Source organism: Bison bison, unplaced genomic scaffold (assembly GCF_000754665.1).
Source record: "Bison bison bison isolate TAMUID 2011002044 unplaced genomic scaffold, Bison_UMD1.0 scf7180017848703, whole genome shotgun sequence".
Classification (NCBI taxonomy): Eukaryota; Metazoa; Chordata; class Mammalia; order Artiodactyla; family Bovidae; genus Bison; species Bison bison.
In genome coordinates this window covers 11656-20682 of record NW_011479276.1, presented here as the reverse complement: position 1 = coordinate 20682, position 9027 = coordinate 11656, and the positions used below count along the sequence as shown (strand labels likewise).

The following is a 9027-nucleotide window of genomic DNA, read 5'->3' as shown; positions in this document are numbered from 1 at the left end:
TTTTAAGAAGGCTTTTTTTTTTTTTTTCCTATTCTAGCTTCTGGGGTTACATGAGTGAGCAAATTACATATCCTGGTGAACCATATATTGCAAGAGAGGTAATAGGTATTGAGCACATAGACAAACGTTTACAGCAGTGTGTCATTTAGAAGAAAACACTATGAGGAAAATTAAAGGTGGAGTGCTTTTAGATGGCCATTCAAAGAAAACCTGAGAAGACAGAAAATGAACAGTAAATAAAGAATTCAAATATCTGAAGAGGGATTTGTTTCCATTATTTTTTAAAGCTGACACACCTCTGAATATATTTGTTTAGGAAAGCACATTAGGATAATATTTAAATGCAGACTTAGCTTCCAGCTGGAATTATCATTTCTGTTTTTGTGTGTGTGTGTGTGAAAGTAAGATATGACTGGAAGCATTATGCCTCAAGAATTTCACCTTAAGGCTTTTTAAATTTAGTTTTCACATACACATCAGAAGAGCCTCTTTATAATACTTAATTTTTCAGAGATGCCATGAAATATTAACATTTGAATAGACAAAACAAGTATAAATGATGAAAATAATTTTTTCAATATTGGTGAGAATATTAATTTTCACACAAAATAAAAATCATTTTTAGTGAACAAATGTAGAAAATGACTTACCTGTAAAACTGACTTACTATATTTTCTAAAACAAGGTGGGAAGATTTATAGTGTTTCTTAGGAATATTCCCTAGTGTATTTAAAAAAAAAAAATCTTATAATCCAATTAAGATAGATTTTTTTCCCTGAAGGGCATAACCTTAATTTCATGCTTTGAGATCTTTAGTTTTCCTTCAAGACCAAAATCTGTATGCAACATCTTTGTACCCTGCTTTATACTATGTGGCTGAGATCTTTGGCAAAAATAAAGAAGTTCACCATCACTTTTAATACTATGAAAGGACAAAAATGTGGTTGGATGAATTTTGCACTTTTTGTGTATAAAAGTGACTGAGAACCAGGATCATTCATAAAATTGATGTATCATAAAATTGGTGATTTAGGAGGAGAGGTCAAATATGAGTAAAGAATATCTGAATATTGTTTGATATTGCATTTGTTAGAGAATAAAGGAATCTAGAGATGGTCTCAGTAGCCTCTACCTTCCAGGGCATTGATAACTCCAGCCAATTCAATCAAAGGAATTAAAGTAGAGTCTCATTAAGACAAGAGAGGCATCTCTGATTATTTTAAATTTCCAAATACTGGGTTACAGTCTGATAAATCAGTCAGTGAATAAAGCTGTATATCATTATAAAAATATACATTGTCATCAACTTAGCACATTAGGAGAGATTGAGCATAATGGTGTATTTTTCAGATTGGGGTCAAAAATATTTATTTATCCCAACATTTTCTGTTTTACCTTGATTCCTTGAATAAATTAAATAAAAATTTAAAGTGTAAAATCCTAAATATTCCCATGAAATAAAAGTTTCTTATATGATTGTAAGGCTAATTGTAGAATAGTAGAGCTCTTATTGGAGAAGGCAATGGCACCCCACTCCAGTACTCTTGCCTGGAAATATCACATGGAGGGAGGAGCCTGGTAGGCTGCAGTCCATGGGGTTGCTAAGAGTCGGACATGGCTGAGCGACTTCACTTTCACTTTTCACTTTCATGCATTGGAAAAGGAAATGGCAACCCACTCCAGTGTTCTTGCCTGGAGAATCCCAGAGATGGGGGAGCCTGGTGGGCTGCCGTCTCTGGGGTTGCACAGAGTTGGAAACGACTGAAGCGACTTAGCAGCAGCAGCAGCAGCAGAGCTCTTTATTTCCTGATGCCTTAATGTAAAGATTCCTTATCTTGCCTAAAGATACTTGAAGGTTTGACCCTTCTTTAAGCTGAATGTCAGCACTGGTTTCCTAAAGTACTTATATATGTATGTAAGTACATTCTGATATGGGCTTCCCTGTTGGCTCAGATAATAAAGAATCAGGAAACACTGGCTCAATCCCTGAGTTAAAAAGATCCCCTGGAAAAGGAAATGGCAACCCACTCCAGTATTCTTGCTTGGAGAATCCCATGGGCAGAGGAGCCTGGTGGGCTACAGTCTATGGAGCACGAGAGTTGGACACGACTCAGTGATTAAACCACCACCACCAGTATATCCTGATATACTTTAATATAGAATACCGTTGTGATAATCATAATATTTACAACCAGAGTTTTCCAAGAAGATGTAGGATTAACTCAATAGCAATTGAACAAGTAGGAAAAAAGTAGTGAATTAACTCTGGAAAGGCAAAATAACAATACTTTTCAGTATGGGATCACTTGATCAAAAGTTCATGCATAAGAAACAAATGCTTATTTACTTTACATGTATAACAACAAATAATATTGAAGAGCACAGAATTTACCTATCTACCATTGATACTGGTTAAAAGAAGCCTTTTCAGTGTTCTTATTTTATTTTCCTAAAAAGCCTTCAGGAGACTCTATTTAATTTATATTTGAAGACACACATTCCTTAGTTAAAGGTTATTCCTTTAGAATAACCTTTAGAATATTGCTTAGAAGCAGAGTGATCTCTGCTTCAATTGCAAAGACCAGTTGACACATGTCTGCTAAAAGAACACATAATTGCTTTAGCTACACAAATGTCAAACAGTCAGATAATTGAAACTATCCCACTGACACTGCTATTTGTGTTCTTGTGATTATTTAATTCACTATATTTTTGGTTATAGAAGATTCAGTAATATACTGGAAGTCCTAATCTATCTAATAAAATTGTACTGATTCAAAGGGAAAAAAAATAAAAGCATCTTATTCATAGATTGCTTAATAGTTTATATAGAATCTCCTTTTAAGATACACAAATAAAATGTTAACTAGATTTATTGTGGTGATCATTAAGTTGTACATCACATTTGTTAATATGCAGAAGGAAAGCTAAGAGTACGTAGTAGAAGGTCACAAGGTAAAGATCAATATGCATAGATTATTTATATTAATATGTAAAAACCAACCAAAACTAGAAAATAAATGCTTCTATATATCACTTATAATAACATTAAAAGAGTAAGCACTTAAAAATGATTTTTTAAATAAAACTTCAAAAGTTACATACAGATAACCACAAAACATTGCATGCAGAGAGAAATTAAAGGAGACTTAAATAATGGAGAGATATATCTTCCTTGTGGATTGTAATATTCAGTAGTTTTAAGTTCAATATTTTTAAGTTACCAATTTGCCTAAAATTGATCAATAGTTTTAATGCCAGTTCACCTGGCTTATTTTTAATAGAAAAACTGATTCTAAGTTATATAGAAATTGTTAAAAAAATGTTAAATTAGCCAAAACAATTTTGAGACAGAAGAAAAATCTTTAAATGATTTACACTATCTAATTTTAAGAGTTAGTAAGGAACTACAGCATTCAAAACAATAAATTTAGCTACACTGAACAAGATATTTTCAATAAGGGTGAAATAGCTTTATATTGGAAGGAGATGTTATCTAGGACTTCCAAAGCTAAAGAGAAGTCAAAGTTTCAAAGGACAAGGTTTGCCTCACTTCAAACGTTCAAAGGATTGACTGACTCTCTTGTTAGGGGCTAATGTAGCTCGAGGCTTCAACTGAAGCCAATGCTCATTTACCACTTCAAAAATTCTAGGGCCCTTATGAAGTATGCTAAATCTACTCTGCCTCTGCTCTATAAATAAAACAACAGTGTAGATGATAGCACATCTGCTTACAACATGCTGCTGCTGCTACGTTGCTTCAGTCGTGTCCAACTCTGTGCTACACTATGGACTGTCACCTGCCAGGCTTCCTCTGTCCATGGGATTCTCCAGGCAGGAATACTGGAGTTGGTTGCCATGCTTACTCCAGGGGAATCTTCCCGACTCAGAGTTTGAACCCATGTCTCTTGTATCTCCTGCATTGACAGGCGAGTTCCTTACCACTAGTGCCGCCTGAGAAGCATGGTTCGCTAAATATTTTAAGCTCACTGTTGAGATCTACTGCTCAGAAAAAAATAGAATAAAAGGAAGAAAATAAGATTTCTTTTTAAAGTACTATTACTTATTGACAATGCACCTGTTCACCCAAGAGTTCTAATAGAAATGTACAACAAGATATGTGCTGTTTTTATGCCTGCTAATACAACAGAGCAATCACATTCCCCATCCATTCTTCTGCCTATAGATCAAGGTATCATTTCAACTTTTAGATGTTATTATTTTAAAAATATGTTTTGTAAGGCTATGGCTGTTGTAGTTAGTGATTTATTTGATGTCTGGGCAAAGGAAATTGAAAGCTTCCAGAATGGATTCATTATTGTGAATGCCATTAAGAACATTCATGATCCATTTGGAAGATGTAAAAATACTAACATTAACAGGATTTGGGGTAAGTTGTATCCCACCTTCATGAATGACTTTGAGGAGTTCAAAATTTCAGTGGAGAGAGTAGCTGCAGATGTAGTGGAAATAGTAAGAGAACTTGATTAGAAGTAGAGACTGAAGATGACTGAATTGCTGCAATCTCAGGATAAAACTTTAGTGGATGAGGACTTGCTTCTTGTGGATGTGCAAAGCATATCGTTTCTTGAGATGGAATCACTCCTGGTGAAAAATGTTTTACAGATTGTTGACATGACAACAAAGGATTTAGAATATTACATAAACTTAGTTGATAAAGCAGTGGCAGCCTTTGAGAGTATCAGTTTGAGCTTTCAAAGTTCTTCTGTGGGTAAATGCTGTGGAACAGCATTACATGCTACAGGCAAATCTTTTGTGACAATGTCAATTGATGTAGCAAACTTCATTGCTGCATTTTAAGAAATTGTCACCACAACCCACATTTTGAGCAACTGCCACCCTGATCACTCAGCAGTCATCAGCAGTAAAGCAATACCCTTCACCAGTAAAATGATTGTAACTCACTGAAGGCTAAATTAAAATATATACACTTTAGACATAATGCTGTTGCATACTTAATAGACTACAATATAATATAAATATAACTGTTACATGAGCTGGGAAACCAAAAAATTGTGTAATTTGCTTTATTATGCCATTCACATATTGCAGTGGTCTGGAACAAAGCCTACAGTATATTTTACATATGTCTATTTTGAGTTTTTTATGCTCCTGAATAGGGAGTTGAACTGCAATAATTGGTTTTTTCAAGCATATACGTTCTCTGGAATAAATGAGATTTATATAGAGCAATCATATTCCAGCTGGTGGAGCGGGGATTGAATCCTGGGCTGATGGGTGGCACCGTGAGGTGAGCGAGGCCGCCAGGATGACACATAAAGTAACCATTAAAAATAAACCAATACGATGGGAAGGCACACACGTTAAAAATAAAGTGGCAGATGAACATTCGATGAACCAAAGGGAACATTTTAGGGGCAATGACAGAAGAGTAACAGAAGTCAACAAGGGACAGGTTACTGAGGAAAAAATACACTGGCGTGTGGAGATGTGAGTCAATCTTGATTAAGAGGATCATGCCAAGATTTCCAAACACAGTGATCATACAGATGACTAGAAATACCATAAAAAGAAGACTGTAGCTCTGGATGATCGCTGAACCCCAGGAGAATAAATTCAGTCACTGTCGAATGGTTGCTCATCCCTTTGTCTCAGAATGGATGATTTGCTTGCTGAGATAAGAAAGAAATCGGTGATATAAATTATTAAAAAAAAGAAAATCAAGCAGTTTATTCTCTATTGTAAAATTACTTCTAAAATGTCCAAAGAACATGTATATTAAGGCTTTTTATTTTTTTAACTGCAGAACAACAAAAAGATTTCTTAAGTGAACTCAGCAACTTTTATTTTAAAATGAGCATTTATCCATGAGTGTGTGAAATTGTTGATGATCAACCCCTGCTTGTCTATATCTTACCTTACCTCCCAAAGTTTTTCACCTCCTCCATTGATCTTTTTGCCTTCACTGTCTATCATCCAGTTCCTTTGCATTCTCTTTGGCAGTGAAATGTGAGACATACTTGGATATATAATACTTCCTGAATTCAGTTCAGTTTTTTTCCTGTTTTCTCTTAAGCCCACTCCAATCAAACTTTCACTCCATCACTACACAGAAATTGTTCTTGTCTAGGTTGTTAGGGTTCTTTATGCTGCTAAATTCAGTGGTCAATTCTCAATCTTCATCTTTTTCATCTATCAATAATATTTGGCAGAGTTAATTGCTAACTACTCCTTGAAAAACTATCATCTCTTGTCTTCCAGGACACACCATTCTGAGTTTTCCTCCTACCATATGGGCTGCTCCTTCTCAGCCTTCTTTGTTCATTCCTCTTTTCTCTGACTGTTAAGATTGGAGTAGCTCAGAACTCAGTTTGTGATCTTCTTCTATTTTTTTTTTCCTATTTACACTCTACTTTCATGATCTTATTCAGTCTCATGACTATAAATACTATCTATATATTTACAACTCCTGAATTTATTTCAGCCCTGACCTCTTTCCCAAATCCCAGACTTATAATGCAATCACTTACTCACATTTTCACACTAATATCAAATAATGACTCAACCTAACTCAAAGCTGATTTGCTCATGTCTTCCTTTAATTTTCCCAAACATAACATTCTCTGTCTCAAGTCAATGACAACTCTCTACTTCCATGTGTTCAAATAAAAAATAAATACAAGTAAATAAATATTAAAGAAATTGTTCTCTTTTCTTTCTCACATACTATGTAACTAGTCTATCAGATAATTATGTTGTCTCTATTTTCAGAATGTCTACTTCAACAAGCTGACTTTATTTATTTCTACCATTAAGGCTCAAGTCAACATCATCTTTCACCTAGATTACTACAAAAGTCCTTTAACTGACCATTCTTTCTCTAAAATCAGTTAAATTCCACCCTATAAAATACCACTTAAAAAAATTCACAGCCATTTTTTAGATCTCTGCTTTATACATGTAAATATATATACATCTATATATATGATATAAATTATATTCTAAATGACATACATGATCTTATATGTGTGTATGTCCTTACATATGTTTATGTATATAGATAGATAGATAAAGGCTGACAATTGCAGTAGTTTCTCAAAGTGTGCATATAAGAGCATAAAATAATTTTATTTAATGTACTACACAGTGTATTAAATATGCCAAGTGCTTTGGCACTCTTTCTGCACAAAATTAATTAAATTTCCCTGCTTCATACATGAGAAGGCAATGGCAACCCACTCCAGTGCTCTTGCCTGGAAAATCTCATGGACGGAGGAGCCTGGTGGGCTGCAGTCCATGGGGTCGCACAGAGTCGGACAAGACTGAAACGACTTAGCAGCAGCAGCTTCATACACACACAAAAACACACATATATACACAGAAAGATGTATGTGTACATGTGTGTTTGTATGTGTATGCATAGGTTGAATATTCTATAAAGTCCTCATCTCTTACTAGTCATCCTAAACCCCTTTCTTCTAAAAATAATAATAATAATAATTGTGTTAGTTTAGTTGCTAACCTTCAATTCAGTGTTTCATCAATATGAATCTGCACATGTGTGTCCCCTCCATGCTGAGCTTCCTTCCCTGTCAACCCTGTCCCTCCAGGTTGTCACAGAGCACTGAGAGATTTTGTCTTAATTCCTTGAATGCTTTTTGAATCCTCTTTGAAGCTTTCTATATCTAATCACTTAGAGATAAATTAAATCATCTTACCTGCTGTCCTTAAGACATACTCACTGAAAGTAGTGGTGTTTATAAGTTTAGTTTTATTTATTGCTTTTTGGAGGAATACAAAATTTTTCCCCCACAGCGTGAAATTTATAGCTTTGATGAAAATGGAAGTGGCTTAAGGAACTCAGCTGTGACAGACTTAAGATATAGTTAATTAATTCAACAAAGAGTATAAGATGCTACTTCTGAATTTGAGGCTGAGGGTCAGATTATTAAGGTTGCAATGATGCTCTTGAGATTTAATCATCTTTGCAAAACACTAAAAAAACAAAAGCCTGAAATATACTAACCCAAAATTAAGACATCCACTTTTTTTTCACTGAGATAATTGAACTATTTTCTCCCCAGGGAGTCACTTATACCTTTGTGAATAAGTTAGGCATTTGAAGTACAAAATGTCTTTTATGGTCTTAAGACTCCATTGTGAATAACACTGAATTAAATTAAATGATATAAAATTTATTAGGTCTTGCCTCAAATATGCACAATTCCACTGAAAATATAATCCATACTCATATTTATTTTAAAAGGCAAGAATACTGGAATGAGTTACCATAACCTACTCCAATTGATCCATCACTCCCCAAACACCTTCCTGATTGCAGTTTTTTCTCTCTTTTTATTTGCTCACTCTGTTCCATGTATAATTTGTTCCCTTACTATTCTTTTAACAAACCAAGGAGGATCTCACCTCAGGGCCTTTGATTCACCACAGGTATTCATGCAATGTTATTCCTTTGCAGGACTTGCTCAAATATTATTTCCACAGGTTGCTCTACTCCCATACAACCCTTTTCTCTCACTTTAATTTCTTTAAAGCACAACTCTTATCCATGTCACACACATGCATCCCACACAAACAGGAACAAATGCCTGTGCAAATGTGCATAAACACTTTGATGTTGACAATAAAGTCTTCCTCACTCAAAAACAAGTTTAATGAAATCAATAATTTTGTTTTCTCAAGTGGTATATCTCCAGCATGTGTTACCTGCTGAATACATTTTTCCACTAATGTCCTTGAGAGAAACATTGGTTAATAATTAAAAGTGGAATTAACAGGAGATTGGAGGGTTGAAACACAAGGTGGAATCAAGATTGCCGGGAGAAATATCAATAACCTCAGATATGCAGATGACACAACCCTTATGGCAGAAAGTGAAGAGGAACTCAAAAGCCTCTTGATGAAAGTGAAAGTGGAGAGTGGAAAAGTTGGCTTAAAGCTCAACATTCAGAAAACGAAGATTATGGCATCTGGTCCCATCACTTCATGGAAAATAGATGGGGAAACAGTGGAAACTGTCAGACT

The 9027-nt window shown here is 34.7% G+C and overlaps 1 pseudogene; it reads left to right on the top strand.

Annotated features, from left to right (window-relative positions):
• The first annotated feature begins 3962 nt into the window (after nt 1–3962).
• On the top strand, nt 3963–4793 carry LOC104992875 (annotated as a pseudogene).
• Nucleotides 4794–9027: the final 4234 nt, after the last annotated feature.